We start from the raw sequence: 24410 nt of genomic DNA on the forward strand, positions 1-24410 counted from the left end.
CGGCTGATTCACAGTTGGCCGAATTTATAGGATCAAGTGTGGTACGATATTTATCCTTAAAGAAGATAGCAAGGCCGCCACCTCTTCCTACCGGCCTATCGTGTCTAACAACACTGTACCCAACCGGAGTAGCATTACAAAAATCCGGACCAGACCCGGCATCTGCCCAGGTCTCAGTGGCAAACAGTAGATCCAGATCATGAGTGACAATAAATTCATTGATATAAAAGCTATGACATGGAAGTGAGCGCGTATTGATGAGCGCAGCTCGACATCCATGCGAAGCTCTGTTCACTACAGCATTGGGCCTGCCCTCCTGTAGGCCAGAATGGGCAGGAATGCAGGATTGGGGAAGAAGATATCCACAGCCAGGACACACAAATAATCGAGTGACCATCGCATCTTTCAGGGGGGCAATAGTACAGGTCGGACTGATCTTACCAACATTCAACTCTTTTAAGTGCCGGGAAGAGTACATCAGTCGGGGGGCAGGGGTTATGGCCCTGGGCCGAGTCCGGCCGCTGACGGGCGCAGACGGGCTTGGCTTTGGCGCGGCTTCGGCGCGCGCCCGCTGCGCCAGCCCGCTGCGCCGTCTGGACATGCTACTAAATATATGGGAGGTGATGAGGGCGTGAGGCCAGCGCGACTAGAGCGCAGCCCCAGCCCACACCCAAGATGGCGCCCGCCGCCGCCTTCCACAAAACAAAAGCGGTAAGGCGAGGCAAGAGAAAGATAATACAGCGTGAGTAGGTGTCAGTGTGCCTGCTCTCAATTCCCAACTAAATCACTGTGTTTAAAAGTCCCCCAAATTATTTAGCACATAAAAGATGAGTTGCATAAAAACGCTGCTTTCTGCTCAGTAAAATGACAGGAATTTGATAAAACACGCAAGTTTGCTCGCAGCCCTAGTACTCCCGACTAGGGAGAGCTCTGAAGGCAGTTACACCCGGCATTGGTTGGATGGTACTTTCTTGTGATGAGCCAAGATCACTGGTCGATGGTGATTCAAGAACCAAAGTGGCTGCCGCAGCAGCACTCATGGTGGTCTTGGACCTAACTTGGCGTAGTGGCACTGAGCCCAATGAAGCGGAGGTGCTGCTTCCAGCTTGGTCCCCGGCGGACACCGCTGCTGCTGCAGGCGTAGTTTTTTTTCCAAAAAAAGGTGTCGGTGGGCACACCAGTCTCCTTGGTAGGTGGTGCCACTTGCTTCTTCTGCTCCTTCTTACTGGCAGTGGCACTGGTGAATTTTTTTGCTGAGGCGCTACGGCCAACTTTCTTTGGGGTCATCTTCTTGAGATGTCAGAACAGCAGGCCGCAGTTGCACGTGTTGCAGAGTTGTCTTGTCTGTGGCCACACGTGACATTGTGCTGCACACACCGCTGCAGGACTTCCTCCTGGCACTGGTGGTTCTCTTGTGCACCTAAAAGCAATTGAAGCCAGAGGAACATCAGTTATACACCCCAAAAAGTCGAAAAACACTCAAGAATCACCACAATCCCATGCCATCCATGCCCTCAATGATGTTTAAATTCAAGACACCCCAGAGAAAGACTAGGCCCATGCACCACTGAGTAGCCCTTGGGCATAATGGTTGTAAGCAAGGCAAAGTGGGTGCAGGCCTGAGCACACTGCCTGCCTTCAAAATGGCACCTTGACCCCCTCCACATGGCCAGGTCCTGCCTGTACCAGGCCTCAAGATGGCCCCCACCCACATGGCCAGGCCCCAACACCACCCCCAAAAATCGAAAAACACTCAAAAATCACCACAATCCCATGCCATCCATGCCCTCAATGATGTTTAAATTCAAGACCCCCCAGAGGAAGACTTGGCCCATGCACCACTGAGTAGCCCTTGAGCATAATGGTTGAAAGCAAGGCAACGTGGGTGCAGGCCTGAGCACACTGCCTGCCTTCAAAATGGCCCCTTGATCCCCACCACATGGCCAGGCCCTGCCTGTACCAGGCCTCAAGATGGCCCCCACCCACATGGCCAGGCCCCAACACCACCCCCAAAAATCGAAAAACACTCAAAAATCACCACAATCCCATGCCATCCATGCCCTCAATGATGTTTAAATTCAAGACACCCCAGAGAATGACTAGGCCCATGCACCACTGAGTAGCCCTTGGGCATAATGGTTGAAAGCAAGGCAAAGTGGGTGCAGGCCTGAGCGCACTGCCTGCCTTCAAAATGGCCCCTTGACCCCCACCACATGACAAGGCCCTGCCTGTACCAGGCCTCAAGATGGCCCCCACCCACATGGCCAGGCCCCAACACCACCCCCAAAAATAAAAAAACACTCAAAAATCACCACAATCCCATGCCATCCATGCCCTCAATGATGTTTAAATTCAAGACACCCCCGAGAAAGACTAGGCCCATGCACCACTGAGTAGCCCTTGGGCATAATGGTTGAAAGCAAGGCAAAGTTGGTGCAGACCTGAGCACACTGCCTGCCTTCAAAATGGCCCCTTGACCCCCACCACATGGCCAGGCCCTGCCTGTACCAGGCCTCAAGATGGCCCCCACCCACATGGCCAGGCCCCAACACCACCCCCAAAAATCGAAAAACACTCAAAAATCACCACAATCCCATGCCATCCATGCCCTCAATGATGTTTAAATTCAAGACACCCCAGAGAAAGACTAGGCCCATGCACCACTTAGTAGCCCTTGGGCATAATGGTTGAAAGCAAGGCAAAGTGGGTGCAGGCCTGAGCACACTGCCTGCCTTCAAAATGGCCCCTTGACCCCCACCACATGGCCAGGCCCTGCCTGTACCAGGCCTCAAGATGGCCCCCACCCACATGGCCAGGCCCCAACAACACCCCCACAAATCGAAAAACACTCAAACAGCACCACAATCCCATGCCATCCATGCCCTCAATGATGTTTAAATTCAAGACACCCCAGAGAAATACTAGGCCCATGCACCACTGAGTAGCCCTTGGGCATAATGGTTGAAAGCAAGGCAAAGTGGGTGCAGACCTGAGCACACTGCCTGCCTTCAAAATGGCCCCTTGACCCCCACCACATGGCCAGGCCCTGCCTGTACCAGGCCTCAAGATGGTCCCAACCCACATGGCCAGGCCGCAACACCACCCCCAAAAATCGAAAAACACTCAAAAATCACCACAATCCCATGCCATCCATGCCCTCAATGATGTTTAAATTCAAGACACCCCAGAGAAAGACTAGGCCCATGCACCACTGAGTACCCCTGGGCCTACTGGCTAGTGAGGCTTTACAGGCACCCCAAAATTAAAACAAAAAACAACATATAACAGTGAGCTAAAATTCCATGACATAAATAAGAATTAAGTTTAAAAAAAATCACTGAAACAGTTGTATCATGCACCCATGACTAACCCTGGGCCTACTGGATACTGTGGCTAGCTACCCACCACAATATATATTTTCTTAAAGTTGTGAAAAAAGTTTTAGAACTAGAGTTGCCTCAACTGCAATGCCTGCCCCAAACAAACAACAGCAACTTACTTGTAAAATCTCAAGTCCAAAAGTGATCCAAACTCCAAAGTCCAAAAAGTCCTCAAATACAAATATCCAGCAGCAGCCACAAAGAGTAATCCTTCCAGCTCCAGATCCAAATGAAAAGTGACCAGGACATGGACAAAGCACTGGGAGGAGCCTGCTGGACAGGAACAGGAAGTTGGAGACTCTGGGGCACTTCCTTCCTCCCACCCCCCCAAAAAAAATGGACTCCTGCACCAAAAGTGCAGCCAAATGTCAATCTCAGGAGTTATTCTGATCAAAATCATTTCTCGGTGTTTGCCCAAGTGGTGATGGTGCAGAACGTGGGGAGCCTGACAAACGCTTGGGGGGCAGTCGTCTTACCTGCAGGACTACTTGCACCACCGCCTCGCACTTTGCTCTCCCCCGCCGCCGCCTCTGCCACCGCGGCCGCCGAGGGGGGTGAGCATCCAGAGAAGCCTGCCGCCTACATCCCCCAGGGTCCTTTGCGGTGACTCGGGGACGCCGCTGCAACGTCACTCAACTGCGCCCGGAGGCGCATAAAGAGAACACGCTCCTCCGGCGTCGCAGGACGCGCGCGGGCGATGCCGGGCGGAGCCCGGGTTGAGGGCGGGCCGTCTGTGGCCGTCCGGGGCAGGAAGAGGCAGGGCAGGGCCACCCCGCTAACATCTACAACAACAAATGGGTAAGAGAAAGAAAAACCCGACTATGGAGGAGGGCGGTAAACTTGCTAAAGTACCAAGACATTCCAACTCTATCATGACATATCTCTCCTCTGCTGTGGGGGCCCTAACCAAGGAGATTGCCAACGCAGAGCACGAACTGGGCAACGTTCCTTCCTCCCCGCTTAATATAGTACCATCTCAGCTTTTGGAGGTCGATGCGCCAGGCCTTACCAACACACCCACACTTCCCCTGGAACCAGTTATCAACATAGTAAATCCCCCCCCGTGTCAAACAAGCAAAGATACCACCCCCGCCTCACCTACAAACCCTCATAGACTGATCCCCCAGACGGGTCCCCATCTAGTCAAGCGGAAAAAGGGGAAAAACGTCGCCACGACGATTACCACTAGCGAAAACACGGACAATCTAGGAGACAAACTTGAGGAACTCTTTGTGGCCAGGATTGAACCCCTTTTGGTGGGAATCGCCAAAGACATTGTAGACACTCTAAACACTTGCCTGGAAGGTCTTTTAAAGCAATGCTCCCGAGTCATAGACAGACTCGTAAATTTTCTACCTTCTAACATCGCCTTACCAAGTAAGAGTCTACTTGAGGAAGCGGCAAGGGGCTTGATATCAGCAGGCAACACGACAACAACACTTCCCCCTAGTAGTGCTATGATTAAGGATGTCAGGCCCCAGGCTCCCAGACCGGTTCCCCCTCGACAGATGGCTGGTGCTTCCGATTTGGGGGTCCAGCCTTCTGCCCTACCTCAGAAGAGCCCACCCCCCCAAAGGAAGGTCACCCCAAGCACATATAAACTCAACCTTCCTCCAGAGGCGTCTCCTCTGGTAGCAGTGTTTATTGGGGTTGAACCACTTATGGAAGGGGAGAGAGAATCAACCCAGGATTTAATGGCTAAAGTGAAAATGTGGTGTTCTGAGAAATGTTGTGGGGAGAATATTGCAGATATGATCATCCATGCAAGGAGGGTGGGCTGGATTGGTAAACAACCGAAAACTACATATGGGGATTGTGTGGTAATTACCTTCTGTAGGGCCGACCTAGCTGATAGGCTGTTTTGGGATGGTTCGGCAATCTCTATTAGGGACCACTTGAGACCAGTTCCTTTAGGGTTTTTCTATCAACCCCCGGCCCACACTAAACTCGCATTCAACCACCAAGTAAGATGGCAGGGTCTGAGGGCAGTAGCAGGGCGTAGAAATATCCATGACAGCTCAAAGACACAATTCGTTATGGTCCCTAGTGCCCCACTGATAACACGCCCCCAGGCCGCACAGGATTTAGCAGAGGATGGCGGGCTGAGTCTGAGTAACCATTATGCCCCCCTGTCAGGCATGGACGATACAGATTGACTACCAAATGTAGAAATAACATCGATTGAGGGGGGAAGCAATTCTAATGGAGCTGTGGCATGTAAAATCCTCAGCTGGAATGTCGCAGGAATTAGATCCAAAACCGGCGACACTGATTGGGTTAGATTTATCTCAGACTATAAAGTCATCGCCCTACAGGAAACCTGGGACACCTCATCCTGCTTTTGGCTGGATGGGTTCGTAGGCTTCGCTGTTGCTGCAACCCCAAGTAATGAAGGTAGAGCCAGGGGAGGCCTTTTGACCCTTTTTTCACTTGATCTTAAAGGGCCTTTAAGACAGATCAAATATGACTCCCCGAATTTTCTGATTGTTGAAAGGGAAATTAGTCCCTCCAAGACCACCCTGTTTATACATTTTTATAATTCAGGTAATAAGGATGGTGGTGGCGATAACATTGCGGCCCTCGATTCCTTTTTAAACTTAGTCAGTCATAATACCCACACAAATTATGAATATGTGTTCATGGGTGATTTTAATATTCATCCCTGTGATCTTGGGTGCGGTTCAATCGATCCCATGGTGACCACGGGACTGGAGGGGCCCCATTTTGAGCACACTAAACCAGGCGAGGATCTGGAAGAACTTTTGGCCAATTTTTACTTTTTTGAACCAACGAACACGGAGGGGGAGTCCAGAACACCTACCTTTAAGGGGTCAGCCCCTGGTACAATAATTGATTATATATTTGTGACCCCAGCCATCCTTAACCGTGCTATTTCTTATTGCACAGTCCTTTCTCCCCTTAGTGACCATAATCCCGTCCTCTTGGAGGTGGCGTGGGGGGATTATATGGGACCTATGCCGGGGCAGGCCGTTATAGGACCTGCCCTACGCACAATAGATCAGGGAAGAAGGCTCAAGTGGGCAAACGTGGTCCCTAGCAATTTTTATGCTGACATTTGCCCGCAAATTGAGGATCAGGTCACGATTTGTCAGAACCCAGCCTCGCAAGGTCATGAGATAATGGAAGCATTCCAAACAATCTGTAGTAAAATTTCTTTTAACCTCACGGTTAAAGTGAAGAAGGGAGAAAATAAACACTGCCGATGGTTTGATGCTCCTTGCTCAAAAGCTCACAAATCCCTAAAATTGGCGCTTAAAGCCAACCCTAGGGACAGGTCAGCTATTGCTACCTTAAGAAAAGACTATAAACGAGCCATTAAGATCAGACAGGATAACATCAAACACGAGGCTTGGGAGAACCTACTCTCATTTGAAATCTTGCGGGACAGTAGGCAATTCTGGGCCGTAATTAACCAGCCCTACTTCTCTGATTTGCCCAACCTAGACACGGACTGCGTCATCCCGGATGACAAGTGGTTGGCACATTTTAGTTCCGTCTATGGAGACAATGGTACGATCACCAAGCCACTCAATATGATTGTCCCTGAGGCTATCCCCATGCACTTTAACAGGGTTGAGGTAGAGAAAGCGATCTGTGCCACCACTAGGAATAAAGCCCCTGGCCCGGATGGGGTGCCGGCAGATTTTTATATACACTCTCCAGACCTATGGGCCGGCATCCTAGCCAAAGTATTTACAGCTGCAAACAATAACCCCCCCCCAACTACATGGGCAACCTCCACAATAGTTCTCATATTTAAGAAGGGGCAAAGGGATGATCCAGGGTGCTATCGGCCCATATCCCTTTTGGACTCTGCAATTAAGATCCTTGGCAGAGTCCTCTTGGCTAGGTTAAGAGTTAGCCTGGATAGCTGTGGTGGTCCGGCCGATATCCAATACGGTTTCAGAGAGAAGAGAGGCACGATGGAGCAGTGCTCTAACCTACACCTGCTGATCTCAAAGTACACGGTGGTCAAGGAGGGGTCGCTGTACCTAGCCTTCATGGACCTCTCCTCGGCCTTCGACCTGGTCAATAGGTCCAAGTTATGGGATATCCTCTTGAAGATTGGGATTGATGAGGCCCTGATTAGGTTCATGGCCTCACTTCCTCAAGAGCTTTTTGCGGTGGTGCGGGTCACAAATGAAGGTAGATGTACGTCCCATTTTAACTCGAAGCGAGGGGTCAGGCAGGGTTGCCTACTTGCTCCTCTGCTATTTACAATCTACATTAACGGCCTAGGTACCCATCTAGAGGGCGCTGCGAGATACGTTCCGCGTGTAGGAGAAGTTAAGATCCCTGCTCTCCTATACGCGGACGACGCAGTGCTGATAGCTCGCACCGGCGTATGTCTCCAACAGCTTTTGGACGCATTTGGTACCTTTATGGACCAATTAGACTTGAAGGTCAACTCAAACAAGTCACACACTATGGTTGTTGGTCCTCAGAAAAAAAGAGCCCCGGTAAAAACATTTAGATGCAAGGGAGAAGCTGTGTCTAGAGTACCCGTTTTTCCCTACCTTGGTGTGCTTTTTGATAACAAGGGTACCTGGGGCCCCCAGGTAAGGGCCAAAAGCCTGGCGGTGACCAGGACATCAACGGCCCTTTTGGGTTTTGCCAAAAGGTTGGGCCACAGACCAATGGAAGCTCTCCTAAAGGTTTATAATAACAAATGCTTCTCTGTGGCACTGTATGGCGCGCCTTTGAGGGATTATGCATGTTTGGAAAATATTCAAAAGGCGGAAAATAGATTCTTACGCTCTCTTTTGTGCCTTCCCCAATCGACACCAACCTTTTCAATACACGCTGAGGTGGGCATGGACTATGTTCATGATAGGTTAAAACTGGCGCCCCTAATATACTGGCTTAAGACATGGCTAAACACAGAATTAACCCTTAACCATTTGATAATGAAGGAAGCCATGTCTTTGGACTATAGCAGTAGAATGCCATGGTTGGCCTATCTGAAACAGTCCTTTACGGATCTGGGCCGGCCAGATCTTTTTACCGACCCCTCTGGCATAACAAATCAAGATGTTGTCATCATTAAAAAACAATTTATGTAAGGGCAAGAATGAGTCGAGAAGAAAAGGAACTGCTAAAGCCCACAGTCAGACGCCACTATTTGTTAGTTAATTCAATTGCATTAGAACCCTATTTATGTTTTGTCACCAATCCATTTCACAGGTTTCTTTTAACAAAATTTAGATTTAACCTTATTCATTTTTATCTGGGAAGCTTTAACACTTGGTTGAAACCAGAGTCAGCACCGCCCTGTACTTGTGATAATTTTTCTGTACAAGACACCATGCACTTTATTATGTTTTGCGATTTCTTTTCTGATCAAAGGAAAAAACATTTGTTACCGGTTTTAAGAGAAGCTGGTTTCTCCCAGGTGAGACCAGCCATGTTTTACCTCCAATCACTGAGTAACATCTGCATCACATTTTGCATGGCAAATTTTTTAGTGGCGGCGGCTAGATCACGATCACGCAAGAAACTATTAAACTTCCCCGTATGAATTGTTATTATACTTTGTTTTTAATCATGTTTTAACTGTAACATCTTGTCACATGTATTCGATTGAAATGAAATTGTTTAATTGTATTTTACTTGTACATAAATGTTTTTTATGCTCTTTGTATGATTTTTAACTAAATCGAATAAAGATAATTTGACTGACTGACTGAAAATCATAATTTTCACAAGGTTTATGCTTCCTGCGGTGGATTTCTTGTGCAGAATTGCAATTTTTGAAATTTCGGGAACGCGATCTGTTCAAACCTCCCGCCGGAAGTCAGCTGCGCGCCGTCGCGGGTCTTTATGACGTACTCGCATTGTCAAACTCTCGCCGTGCAAGATGGCAAGCCGCAATGACGTAATTGCGTTTGAAAAACTCTCGCGCGATCACGCAGCAAGATCGAAAATGGCGCAGCACGCGCAAAACCGGGAGAAAAACAACATGGCAGGCTCAGAGTCAACGCCGCGTGCGCGATATTGTATTTTTCAAGCGCGACCAAGCAAAATAATTCGCAGCTTGCGAATTTGCGGATTATTGGGTAAATTCGCGCGATTCGCATATCGCGAATTCGTCAATAATCCGCAAATTCGCCCGCAAAACAGATTTTACGCCCACGCTCAGCTGTAATAAGGGAGCAGAGACATGGACTTGGACAATGGATGGCTAGGAGGAGGGTAGGCAGGAGCAGCAAGCTTGGGTGGGGGCAGCACAATGCCAGGCCCTGCTTCCAACCCCCCACCATCCATTGTGATATGCATCTTACTTAACGTTAAAAAAAAATAGAAATTTGCCAAAAAAAACAAAGGTTACAGGGACGGTATAGTTAGACTCAGATTTCACTCGTACACAACCAGTGAAATTCAGAAGTTATAGGTACCTGAGCTAACTATAACTTACACCCCCGCAATGTACTGCTAATGACCTCATACATTACATCATTCGTGACATGGCCAGTTACATCACTCATGACATCACTCATGACATCTCAAATGAGCTGTGGATGGAATGGAACTATAATCGCTTGAACTTTATTTAGGGATAGTGTGTGTATATTAACACCCCTTTTTTTTCTTTTCTTTCGTGTAAGAACCATTATAATATGTAAAGTGCCCAGATTAATATGGCCGATAGCCTTTCACTTTAAAGTAATGTATAGTCCATTGTTTATGTTGATGTTTGCAATCCTAAGTATGTTTATTATGAATAAATCACGTTGACGAACATACAGGTATGGCGGTCACGGGGCAAGATATGATGAAATGACATTGTGTGCATATTAACACTTGTTTTCTTTCCTTTATTGTATCAATTCCTGAATTTTCACATCGTGACAAGGCCAATATGGCCACCAGCTTTTTGGATTAAAGTAATATGTAGTCCTTTGTTAATGTTGGCAACTTTAGGCATTTGTACATTTAAATAAGGATGCTACAACGACGCCTTGTATCGTTATCAAGGTTCGGATGAGACGAAACGCGTGAATCACGTCCTTTGCAGATTAAATACTTCCAAACTACAACCTGAGTGCTGATTCTTTCCTTGTAAGAGTGAGAGGAGATTAAATACATTTATATAAAATTCACTGAAAAAAACACAAGTTTCAGGGGTATTATAGTTAGAAATTAGCATTTAAAAAAACCTCAGAAATTCACTGAAAAAAACACATGTTTCAAGGACGTCATAGTTAGTTGGACATTTCAGTCGTACAAAACAAGAGAAATTCGGCCGTTATAGTTAGTTGTGCTAACTATAACTTGCGCCCCGCAATGCACTGCTGATGACGTCACATATTACATCACTCATGACATGGTCAGTGACATCACTGATGACATCTCAAATGACATCACTGATGACATCATTCACGAGATCATCTGATGCACCTCCTCACACTCTAAAATTCAGACTACCATTCTCGAAACCATAGACACACCAAAACTAGTACAGCTATAATATTCTGTACACTATGCATCCAGACCTCTAACCAGCTACATACTATCGATTCGCTCTTCTAAATACCCAGTTAGTACCTATGCAGTCTAGGAATCCTTCTGTCTGTCCCATGCTCTTCTCCATTCACCCATCCAGCACTATCTAAGTATCCTATCACTCCACCAATACCTAAGCACTTATAAATTCAGCAATCACTTTCTTTGCAACACTGAAATTACTCCAGGTATTAGTCGTATACTTAAGGAATGTCATTGTCACTAACACAAGTGCAGGTACAATATTTTGTACACTATGTATGCATACATCTAACCAGCTACAAAGTATTTAAACGCTCTTCTAAATACCCAGTTAATACCTATGCAGTGTAGGAATCCTCCTGTCTGTCCCTTGCATTTCTCCAATCACCCATCCAGCACTATCTACTTATTCTATTACTCCACCAATACCTAAGCACTTATAAATTCACTATGCACTCTGTTTGTAATACTGTAATTATTCTAGTTACTAGTCTTGAACTTATCAAATGGCCTAGCTACTAACACAAGTACAGCTATAATATGTTGTGCACTATCCAAGCAGACCTCAAGCTACATACTTTTGATACACTCTTCTAAATACCCAGTTAGTACTCATACAGTGTAGGAATTGTCCAGTCTGTCCCATGCACTTCTTTAATCACTTATCTACCAATATCTACTTATCCTATCACTCCACCAATATGTAAGCACTTATAAATTAAGTGTTCACTCTGTTTGCTGCACTGTGTCATCATTCCAGTTACCAGTGGTATTCTTATAAAATGACCTAGGCACCAACACAAGTACACATAAAATATTCTGTGCATAACCCCTACAAATCTCTAAGCAGATAAGTACTATAGGTCCACTCTATTAAATACTGAAGTAGTACCCATGCAGCGTAGGACACCTCCTGTCAGTCTCATGCAATTCTTCAATCACCCATCCAGCACTTTATTCTTATTTTATCAGTCTGCCAATAAATAAGTACTTATGGGCAGATTTACCAGCACCCTGCGCCACCAGTACTTCACTTTTTGTAACGTAGTGATGGCGCCAGGCACTCCTTCATATTTACAAGGAGAGGAAAAGCCACCCTGCATGTTTTTTCCTCTCCTGGTAAATACGACCCCTTCATCACAGATTTTTGTGTTGAAGGGGCGTTCCATAGGTGTAGCTGTGGGTGTAAGTATGGGCGAAATTTGCGAATTCGCGATCCGTGAATTGGTGCGAAAGCGAACTCGCAATTCGTGCGAATTTGCGAATTTGCTGTTTTTGCCAGTTCGCGAGGGTTTTGTACAAGTTCGGAAAAAAGGAACTTACTTGTGGGGTCGCAACGGTCACGACAATGTTGTTTCTACGTGTCCAGCCTGTTTGCGACCCTGTGGTTCATCGCGGCCACCCTCCGGTTCATCACTGCCACCCTCTGGTTCACCAATGCCACCCTCTGGCTTGCCACTGCCACCCTCTGGATCATCACTGCCACCCTCTGGTTCACCACTGCCACCCTCTGGTTCATCACTGCTATCCTCTGGTTCATCACCTTGTGGTTCACCACTGCCACCCTCTGGTTCATCACTGCCACCCTCTGGTTCATTACTGCCACCCTTTGGTTCGCCACTGCCACCCTCTGGATCATCACTGCCACCCTCTGGTTCATCACTGCCACCCTCTGGTTTGCCACTGCCACCCTCTGGATCATCACTGCCACCCTCTGGTTCATCCCTGCCACCCTCTGGTTCATCACTGCCACCCTCTGGTTCATCACTGCCACCCTCTGGTTCATCACTGCCATCCTCTGGTTCATCTCTGCCACCCTCTGGTTCATCACTGCCACCATCTGGTTTGCCACTGCCACCCTCTGGATCATCACTGTCCCCCTATGGTTTATCACAGCACCCGCTGGTTCATCACTGCCACCCTCTGGTTGATCACTGCCATCCTCTGGGTCATCCCTGCCACCCTCTGGTTGATCACTGCCATCCTCTGGTTCATCACAGTGTAGGAAGGTGGATACCTGACTATGGTTACCCCAGATTTTTGTGCCTAGTGTTTAGCTGGTTTTCGACTTAGTTGGCCTGGGATCCTGCTAATCAGGGCCCCAGGCCATCTGCTCTCTCTGTAAAATTCATATCCATGTACTTTAGGTACATTACCAATTGGGATTGGATTACCTTATCAGCCCCTGTACAGAGTAACAGAGTACTATAGGTACCCAGGGCATAGGTGCATCCAAGGCCTACCAGGGGCTGCAGCATATCTTTTGCCACCCCTGGCTGGCTATCCAAACTGACACAACTGGCTGATCACTCAGCTGGGGCAAGATGGTGTAATCACCCCTTGCTTCGATATAGTATACCTATATCTAAAGCTATATCTGGACACATATGCACCTATAAGTCACTCCTATGGCAGACCTTAACAATCCTAGAGGCAGAGTGCTTGGTTTTATGTGAGATGGTGCTCTAGCATGAGCTGAGCCTGTGTGCAGCTTTCGGAACCATGTCCTTTAGCTGTTCTGGGATATTGCTATACCATATACTCTTAGGTGCATTATAATCCTCGCGGTTAATTGCTAACTTTGGTTTGGCTTTATCGAACATGTCGTGTAAGGTGTCATACGCTTTGGAATACTACCCCCTCACCAGTTCTGGCGACGGGGGTAGCATTCCACCCTTCTAGAGGGAGAAGACATGTAAGTTTGCTTAAACGCGGTTAAATCTAACCAGAGCCTCAGCATCACAAAATGGATGCTGCTGCCACAGACACAAGTCTGGCCTCCTGCTGCTGACTGAAACTCCGGCAGGGGAGGCCTGGACAATAGGTTTCATGTCGCAGGGAGGTGTTACACCTCCCCAGACAGGTGATAGTGGATTGGGGCAGGGAGGGCTGAATAAAACTAGACACTGCCTGGGGCACACAAGGTGTCCCATGCAAAGTCCAGTTCAAACCGGTGCTGGGGCTCTCCAGCCCCAGCTCTGGCGCAAGACTGGACAAAGGGAAAGGGGTGTAACCACCCCCTTCCTGGGTCCCACCCATAGGAGGAACCTAGCAGGAGATCCAGCCCCTAGATTTGGAATAAAGGTAGGAGCTGTGCCAATGCAAACCAGATCATCCTGACTGAAACTTTGAAATGAAACTCTGGACCCTTCGACATCCCACTCGATGTGGAAGACTGAAAAATCTCCTTTGTGGTCAAGGAGTGGCCACCCTGTGCAAGCAGGCACCATCAGTGCATCGAGACTTTCTTTGCTGTTGCTCCCGCCGGAGCTCGAACAACAAAGATCAACAAGACCCAGACTCCCAGACATCCAACAGCCCGATCCACAGTCCTGGCAAAGCTGAGACCCGTGGAGGCGACGAGAGACGTGGGACCAGCCATCTTGAAAAGTCAACAAAGTGCTTCCTGTGCAGCTTCCAAGGCACCCTCGACGCTGTGCTTTGGAGGTTAAGAAGCCCCAGCCCCGAGCAGCCTGTGCTCCAAAGATCACCCCTCCACACTCACCGAGTGCTGCGTGGGGCCCTTTTCACTTTTCCTGCTCGTCGCATTGTCCGGTCGCTTGCCCGTTGGCTAGTGGCCTCTGTGACGACGATCCATCAAAACTACACTGCTGGTCTGCTTGCTCCAGACTGGTCCTAGCTCCCTGAAAAGGAGCCATTGATCTGACCTTCCCGGTCCAATCCAGAAGACATCTTTGAGTCCTGCTTGGGTTGCATTTGCCAAGGTTTGGTGACTCCAATTCCAGAACCGACACTGCCAACAGCAAGAGCCTTTGTGGGACAGCTCGTGTCCACCTGCTGGTCATCTTCGATCTTTCCTGGTCCACGTGGCAGCTGAGAAAAACTACTCGACAGCACCTGATCGCAACCCAACACTGCCTGGTTCCGTCCTGGTTCCATCCTGGTCACTGGCTAGTGACCTAGACTCTGTCCCCTATGCTTTCAGGTACTCTACATCTTCGATCCACCCTTGGATCCAACCGGACTCTTCTCTCCTGGCCGCCTGCAGCATCTTTACCTCCAGGCTCCATAGAACTCCACGAAGAAACCCGACGCACTTTGGCACCTATGCACCCGCTTCCTGTGGGTGAGTTAACGAGATTACACCAGTGCTCCTATAGTGGTTTACACCTCTAGTGTCCTAGTTTTAGTGGCTAAGTTCTAGTCCAGTCGGAAGACTCCTAAACCTATAACTTTCTGATTTATACGCACCATTGACTTGTATGGTAAACGCGGTTGCCTGTAGACACTACACCCGCATCCTGTGGGCCTCCTATGTCCTAACCTTCGTTAGTCCAGTGTAGGCCCAGCGATTCCCTAGGCCCTAGGCCTGTTCATTGTGCGTGACGTTGTACTTATACCACTTTCTTAATTTATGGTTTGAGTGGCCACCCGGCCTATCCATAATTGTGCATCTTATTGTATGTTATACTGTGTTCTTTGTTTAACGCTTGTGCTCCTGTGCTCATAAAGAGTCAAGGGGATTATTCTAGAGATAAATACATATATTTTATAATATATAACTAGTGTGGTGTCCTTTCATTTGGTATTTAAAGGATTGCATATGGTAAAACAGCTGGCTTCACATGCCCTCTTGAGTTTAGCCTAAGACTGCTTTTGTCCATGCTACCACTAGGATAGCTGGTCTATAAGGTTGACTTACAACCAATCACCATAAGGGTCGTTTGGACTGGTGCAAGGTGCTCACTAGAATAGTGATCATCATATGCCAGGCCAACTTCTCACACACAGCACCCTCTGGTTCGCCACTGCCACCCTCTGGATCATCACTGACACCCTCTGGTTCATCACTGCCACCCTCTGGTTTGCCACTGCCACCCTCTGGATCATCAGTGTCCCCCTATGGTTTATCACAACACCCTCTGGTTCATCCCTGCCACCCTCTGGTGTAGTGTAGTTCCTATTTTCCCAATAGGCTCTGCGCATTGGAATAACATAAACGATAGTTTAGACGTAGGACTGAGGTCGACTAGGTCTCTATTGAATATGTTAGACTTAATTTAGGTTTGCCAGCTAGCTTAGAGGTCACTAGAAACTTTCTCGAATGAACAGGGAGGAGTGAACTTCCCTGATTAGACAAGAAGGGATTCAGCTTCTGACAACCGCATAAACATGACAACTTTGCTCCCCCAGAATAAGGAGTATATCTCCAGAGTCGTGTGAAAACAATAGGTAGCTATTTCACTCAGTCAGTTGTGAATACTTGGTTTCACCAGAGTGCAGAGAAATAGAGAGACTGGCGTTTTCAATAAAAAGGTGTTATTTATTGAACAGTCTTCTTTCTCATGCAAGAGAAATGAATTGCTATGATTGCAATACTTGTTATAAAGTAAAGTGCGTACAGTAAAAGGAGTATTATGAAATAATACTGTAAAAGCATTGATATGGTTTCTGAGCCATATGATACTTAAAAGGTATAAAATATATACAGTTACATACAAAGATAAAGGCTTGACTAAACGTACTCAACTGGTGCTTCTAAATACGCCTACCCCGGTGTACCTAACCTAAGCCTAGTACGTGGGAAGGAGTAGATGGGCTGCAGTTTAAGTTAAGTTAGTTTTTTGCCAAGTATCGGACCCAAGAATTCTCTAAGGATCTAATCAGCTCCGTACCTTGGTTTTTAGAATGGAGGAGGTCTTGTATCTCGCTCTCAGGACTCGATCTCCCAGTAACCCGCGAGGGTGACTGGAAACACCGGAGCTGGATTTTCTCGGCAGGAGAAAAAGACAGCGTCTTTCTCAGTGCGTCAAATGGGAGGGACGGCTTCCTTCGGCACTCGCATCAGCTGGGCTTCGGATAAGTAGATAGCCGCTCTGCTCCACACCACCGTGTGTTGCTTAAGACAAACGCTGGTATATTTATACCTGGAAGGTGCCGTGTTTGACGTAAGGTTGGACATAAGACGTCAATTAAAGATGTCACTAAGAACTGACCGTTCTTTCAGTGCTTGCAGGAGTTCTAAGACAAATCAAAACAAAAGCACTGGGAATTCCCAGGTTGCTGGAGGTTTGGTATGTTGTAAGAACTCGTTGTGCTTTCTAGGAGTCTAAGGAAGTAGCCTTGCAGCATTTGGTTTGCATTGGCTTATTATTAAATATGAAATATTTAATTAGGGTCCTTGATAAAACACAACAACCACTCCACGTATAATGTCCATCATTACTAAATACTAAGCAATATATAAACATATAGGTAAGCATGTGTTATTCAATCCCACCCCAAAATACGTTAAATGCATTTGAAACGGTATAGATACACGAAAATGAGTATTATACTGTTTGTATTCAAGCAGTGGTATCATTCAGATAATTCAATCAAAAATATCAGCTGAATGAATTGCGAAAATTACATTTATGAAATGTCTCTTAATACAGAAGAGAAGGCCGAGACCATTTCATTACATATTTATACAAGATTGTAAGTGTGCTAGAGGCTGATTCAAAATATTGTCTCTAGAGTCTCGAAATAGAAGCTCTGTTCTCTAAGAATAGTTCTACTCTAAGCAGAGTACCTTGTGCCAAAAAAGGGTAAATATTTTGGAAGTTCTTGGAGAGAGAAACAAAATAATTTTCTTTTCAGGGCGAGAAAAATAGTTCCAAGTCTTTTCAGCAGTGATGTTTTTAAAAGTTGAAGGCCGAATTCAGAGTTCAGGGAACGCTGTGTGCTCGCTATTTCAATTGTTATTCTCGTTGTTAGGGGAGAACATTACCTCAGCTAGACCAGCAAAAAATTCGTCTACAACAGTAGGTGAAAGTTGTGCCAACGCTGAAAAATCAGAACTAGTGCATATATGCGATGCATTGCCATCATCGGTGTTTAGATCAGCAATGTTCACAGAAGGTTGTACCTGTGTGCTGCCGCTTTCATCTCGTACTTCACCGCCACCTACTCGTAGTGGTGAAGTCTCAACGAATGCCATCATCAGTATCGGTAGCCGCTGGGGACAACACGTTGCATGAGTCGTTACTGGACAAAGCAAAGCGTCGATATCCATTGGTACTATGGATGGTAGTGTAAGACAAACGTCCAACACGCATTCTTCTCCGCATAGCAGACATCGAAGCACAGGTAAGATGCAATTTTGCCAGATCGGTCTGAATGAAAGAAACCAGGTTGTATTCAGATCTTTTAGCTGGGCCAATCCGAGGACCTTAGTGATACGGTCTCGGTATCGTATTGCTAGGATCGTTTCTTTCATCGAAGCCTGAGTTTTGTTTGTGGCTTGCCTTGCCATATTGGAGCAGAAAGAGCAAAAATAAAATTCCTGCTACGAGTCCCAAAATAAGTGGCAGGCCACCGAAAAGAGAGTGCACAAAATTCTGGAAGATGCCCAGGACTGTCTCAAAGGGTGTTAATAGTCCCGAAAAAATCGTCTTAAATACATGTGTGATGCCACTGGTATCTGACATGTTTAAAATTTGGCTTAACATTTCTACGAAATGCACGGGGCAGTTTGTTGATAAAAGGGTATGTATCTCTGCCGCTGTCCTTGCAGCTTGCAGGTCGTACGTCTCTTTGGACGAGGTTAAAGGCACAGTTGTCTGTAAAAGAATAGACTTCATTCTGCTTAAAGTATCAATTCGAATAGAAGAGATATTCACAGAAGGCCAAATTTCCGCCTCCATGTCTGGATTGCTTTTTGGATACAATACTTGCATACAACAAATGACCCTGGAAGTGACGCTCACGAGATAGGGTTTTCCTGGCACCATGCCACAACAGCTGCGGTCACTTAATATAACGTAACTACCGTTGGAAAGATGTCTGAAAAATGGCTCTATCTGTGTAGCCGGGGTTCCGTGCAGGTGACATGAAAGGTTATTTGATGAACCCTTGCAAGGTCCATGCAGGTTTATACCTTCGCATAGGAGTGTACCGCTCAGTGATGTTTTGCAGTTACTGCCACTAAGAAATACCTCTCTCTTTCCCCCACACCTGTGTGTAAATGGTAAATTCCAGGTTGATTTGATGTATCCTTTACCCAACCTTTCATACAGGCCTGCTGGTATATACTCTTGGCAGTATTGAAACTGAAAAGTCGTTATCGGGATTGTAATGGTGCCATGTATTATCCATTCAATGACAGGTCTTTCTGACATTGTCAATGGTAATCTCTCAAGTTTTTCAATGCTTAGCACCGTATAGTCTGCTCCTTTCTGTGCCAAAGGGATTTGTCTATCAGTAAGGTTAAAGATAGAAAATAATGACGTTATGTTGATTAGACGCCATGGCACGTGACCTGAACGCAAATTTTGTAATGTCCAGCCTAGCTGTACAATAGAACGCAATTGGGACTGACCATGTTGTAACATTATCATATCCTGTTCTATTATATCAATAGCAGATGATACAATGCTATCCAGTGAATAGATTTTGGAGGACAGAGTCATTAACCCATTGTCCACTACAGAAAATGCTTTTTCCAAATTAATACGATCAATTTCTCGTATATTTTCAGCAGTTTCAATTTGATTTAATTTCCAAGCTTCATTGTATGCTGCGTATATACCGGCGTATATGAAACGTTTTTGACGCTGTTTGCGAGGTCCCATTATGAAATCTCGCAAGTCAGCACCTTCTTTAAGTAAAGTTAAGTGTTGCTTAATTTCTGGAAGTGTGGATTTCTGTAGCCATTCGAGGCATAGCTTTCCCACACTGTATGTTGTGATTATCCCTGGATGTTGTCTTTGGGAATATCTTGGGTCTGGCCTGTTTTGTTTGAACCCCTGTATTTTGTTCAGGAATCTATCATGACAGTTATTAGTGTCTGTGGGCCAGATTAACCCTTTTTTCCAATCAGGAAGTGTTCTGTTTTGTTTTAAAATATAGGCCACGTCTAACCCCTCATCTGCAGTGGTGTTTCCATCAGGTATTGGCTTTGGTATAGACGGGTTTTTTAAATCTTTTATCTTAGCTAAACCAAGACAGTTGTTTGCTGAACTGTGTCATTCAGAAACATTATTTGTTCTGGGATCATGCAGGCTCTGAACAATGCTTCTACACCTTGTACCTGCCATTCTTTTGTTCCCCAAATGGTTTTTGTCTCAATGTTATTTTTCCAATATTCAAAACCAAATGTAGACATTTTTTCAGAAAATTTTTCAGAATAAATCAGTTTAGTATTTGTCAACATATTTTTCACCCCTGTCTTATTTAACATTTTAAAATAGAATGTTTACGGATCAGTGACATTAAACCCCGAGAAGTATGGGAATTTTTCAAAAAATGTCTTTGAGCTGCCTTTTGGCGGGGTTGGACAATGTTCCCATTGATTATAAACGAAAGTATTTCTAGGATTTGCGGACTTATGCAGTTAATGATGCCCGTAATGGGTAAAACAGTACAATTCCTCATAATTCGACGAACCCTGTAAATAATCATGTGCAGTAAATTTTGCTGACATTTCTAAATCTGACATCATATTATTAATATTTTCAAAGTCCCAGTCATCAGAGAATCTACTAGGTGAAACAAAGTCACTCAACGAAATCTTAAATTGGTGTAGCAATTTCAAGAGCTCAACCGGGCCATAAATTTCATAGCCAGTTTTGTCCCATGCTATACCACCAGGTATGGGGATGGCTGTGATGTTCACTGATGACAGTTCTCTTTTTTCGATGTGTGATGATCTGTGTGGTTTCAGGACCAAGTTGATGTTCTGACTTGCTGTGTCCATTGTACTATATTTTCAATCAATAAATCTACCCAAACTTAAAACCAAGATGAGCCACAGGAAGAGGAAAAGTACGCCTAACACAATCCACAATTTAATCCATTGAGGAGTTAGATATATTTCTTTGAGTTGATGACAGAGTTCTTTTAATTTTTCTTTGAATCTTTTCGTTGCTGGCTTGTCTCCATGTTCACTTGGATCATCGGAAAAATCATCAAAGTTGATGAAATAGCCAGATGCAGTTCTGTCAATTGGTGGGATTGCTTCCGGATTTCCATTGATCTTTGCATTGTCTTTTATTACATTTGTGTAGTCCGAAGCTACATCGTTGTAGACTGGGGTTTCTTGTTGAACTGTAGCAATTTCGGTCTCAAGAGGCATAAGTTCCATGGCTTTGTTACATAGTCCTTTCTTAATCACCGTAGGTTTATCAAATGTGATTAGTCTCTCAGTTTGAACCTCTTGGATTGTAGCAAGATTTGGTCTTCTGCTATTTCTTGGGAGACCACTGGGCCTACCACTTATTATTGGCCACATGGTTGTGGTTTCACCAGGTCGATTGATACAACTCGGTTCTCCTTTTTACCAGCAAGAGGCGGTAGCACTACTGATCTTGTTCCACTGACAGCTAAGACAGGTACTGCTTTTCTGTAAGAAGGCCCAAATTCCTTCTTAAACGCGATCTTTTCTCTGACCAGATCCCCACTCTTTGGAATCCAGACAGGTCTTGCTGAGACAGGTGGTTTTTCTTCAGTGGTAGTTCGCTTTAATTTTTCTTTACTCAGACTTTTTCTTGTTTCATTTAAGTCCTGTAAAACAGCCAAATGATCTTTGATATCAAAAGTTTTTTGTTGCACCACTGAAGTTTGACGATCTAAGTCCTGAATAAGCATTCTAGTTCCAAATAAAAGTTCATACGGGCTGACACCTCCTAGAGAATTTCTTGGCATATTATTAAGACTACGTTGGACACTTGTTAGATGTTTGACCCACCCATCACCCGAACCTAATACCCTCGCTGTTATAGATTGCTTTATGTCCTGGTTTTTTCTTTCCACAACCGCATTTCTCTCAGGAAGGAAGGGAGAAGAGTACCGCAATGCAATGCCCATGCTGGCCATGGCCTCCTTGTAAGCCCGAGAGCTAAACGCAGGACCCTGGTCAGAATGTAGCATGCCAATTGCGTTTGTGCCGATAAAGACTCGCAAATCTTTTATAACATTTCTGGTGTCAGCCGAGCGCTGGGGCCACATCCAAATGAATCCTGTCTTAATTTTTATGGGACCGCATTTGTCAGTCCGGACGTCTGCGCATAGATAGCCTGATGCTTTCTAATAGTGGTGTCTGGGCTGGTATCTGGTCCGGTTCACAACTGCGATCTCTGTTGCAGTCCTCACAATTCATTGCAAATTTATAAAGCTCTACGCTCATCCCCGGCCACCAGTACTGAGATTGTAGTTCTATTAGAGATTTCATGATCTCTTCGTGCCTCAGACCCAATCCCATGTGTGCTTCTTGTATCAAGAAGACTCTCCGGTACGTGTTTGGAATTACTCTATCCCCCACTCCAGGGATTTGAGCAAACGGAACGGAGTTCGCATCAATTATGTATGTATTTCTGAGTGGATAGTTTGGAGGTAATGCCACACAATTGCCTATCATTGAGGCTTTTACTGCAAGTAGCGTTTCGCCATCTATTCGTGTTTTTGTACGCTTTTTTATAACTACGGAAGCCGAGTGATCAGCCGCCGCTGTGGCTTTGCCAGCCAATGAATTCCCTGCAACGTGAACGCCATCACGTTGATGACTCAGTGTATGAATCACGTGAGTCTTTTTTAGTTCTTTTAGTAAAAGAACTACTTGTTCCCATAGTTTTTTATGTTTTACTGTGGCACCTGTCTCATCTTTGTAACCGTTTTTTATCCAGGTCTGCATGGAATTATTGTAAGATCGGACGCAGTAATACGAATCGCACACTATTAGTGTCGGGAATTCACGATCGGCATTTTCCAGCGCCATTTTTAAGGATCTTATTTCAGCTCGCTGAGCTGAACAGTTTCTGAGTGATTCAGTTTTAGTGACCATTGGTCTGAATTTACCTAAGCGCCAGCGACCTTTAGCAATCACGCATGCTGCATTGTAAATCTGTTTTTTCACAACGTAGTGTTGTGCAAATCTGTCCGTGTAGATAACACAGGTGTATTGTTCCAGAGGCAGAATTTCTATCGGCAGAGGACATTCATAGTTGTATTCTAGATTTTCTAGTTTTTTCATTTTCGGATCAAAATAGTGATTCACGTCTTCTGCAGTAAGAGAATTTTCCCATTGTATCCATTCTGGATCTAATGCCACAGCATTTAGAATGTGTGGGCCTGTTAATGCTTCCATGGCTGATTCTGCTGTTAACACAGATATCCTTTTGCCTTGCGCTAGGGCTCTTTCTTTTGCTACAGAAGTTTGAACCGCAGTTAGAATTTTTTCGGTTGAACTAAATTTCATTTCAGCTTTTGTGTACAAATGTGATTTGTAAGCTATTGGTACCGTTTATCCCTCATTAGAGGTCAAGTATGTGAATCCGCATCTTCCTGGGATGATCCGTATTACAAGGTTGCGTTCATTCGCGCGTGTTTGCAGTTTTGTTTTAGTTAACATATCTGTCTGCAGTGATCTCAAAATTTCTGTGTGTTTTTGAGTCCAATTAATTGGTTTAAAATCTGGTTTTATTAGTTCGTAGAGAGGTTTAACCCTCTCTGCATAATTTAAAATGTATGTTCTTCCGAAATTCAGGAAACCTAGTATTGATTGCAGGTTTTTCAGCGTTTTTGGAGCTCGTAGTACAGCACACTTCTCTAAGAAGTTGTCTGCCAGGCTTTTGCCTTCACTTGATAATTCGTATCCTAAAAATAGGACAGTTAAATGGGCAATTCTAGATTTTTTTTAATTAAATTTGTACCCTTCAGAAGCGAACCCAAGTATTATGGTGTTCACTTTTTTCAAGTGAGTCTCCAGTCATCATCTGTAAGAGAGGTGTCATCTACATAAGATAATGCCTCATCATCATAAATTTGTAGTAACTATGTTACCCTTGCTGAAAATAATCCTGGGCTGTTCTTGAATCCCTGTGGGAGACGACAAAATTGTTTTTGCGACCCCATTATTGAGAAAGTGGTCAAATACCTGCTTTCAGGTGCAATGTTTTGACAGAAGAATCCATTAGAGATATCTAATGTCGTTTTATATTTTTTGCGCACAATGTTATTCATTAGTGCTGCACTGTGTGAGTTTTGGACTGCAAAAGTTTTACAGCAGGAGTTTAGATGTCTATAGTCCAAAACTAGACGATAGGAATCGTCTGGCTTGGAGACAGGAAACCAAGGATTGTTCATTTGTGAGGTGCATGTTTCAATCACCCCCTGATATTCAAGTTGATCTAAAATTTCTTTTACTTGTTTTTTAGCTTCTTGCTTAACCGGATACTGCCTCTGTGCAGTAGGTTGATTTTTTAACTGGATTTTATGGTGAGGAGAATCCTCATCCCATCCTACATGATTTTTATATAATGCTGGGGCTTGGGCAACTGCCCATTTTCTAGCAAGTGTGTATTTTTTATGTATTGGAATGTGATTTGAGAAGGCAGGCATAATCGTTTCTTCGCCATGTGGGCACTCCCTGACAAACTCTGGTGGCCACTCTATTTCTGCTAGAAGGATGTCATAGCCTTTAGATAGGTTCTCCCAAAAGAGACATTTTATTTTCCTAGTTTTATCTCCCTCTATACGTAATGTTATTTCGTATAGTTTATGGGGCACGCTCACTCGGGTGTCTGC

This window comes from Lissotriton vulgaris, chromosome 9, assembly GCF_964263255.1.
Source record: "Lissotriton vulgaris chromosome 9, aLisVul1.2, whole genome shotgun sequence".
NCBI classification, from domain to species: Eukaryota; Metazoa; Chordata; class Amphibia; order Caudata; family Salamandridae; genus Lissotriton; species Lissotriton vulgaris.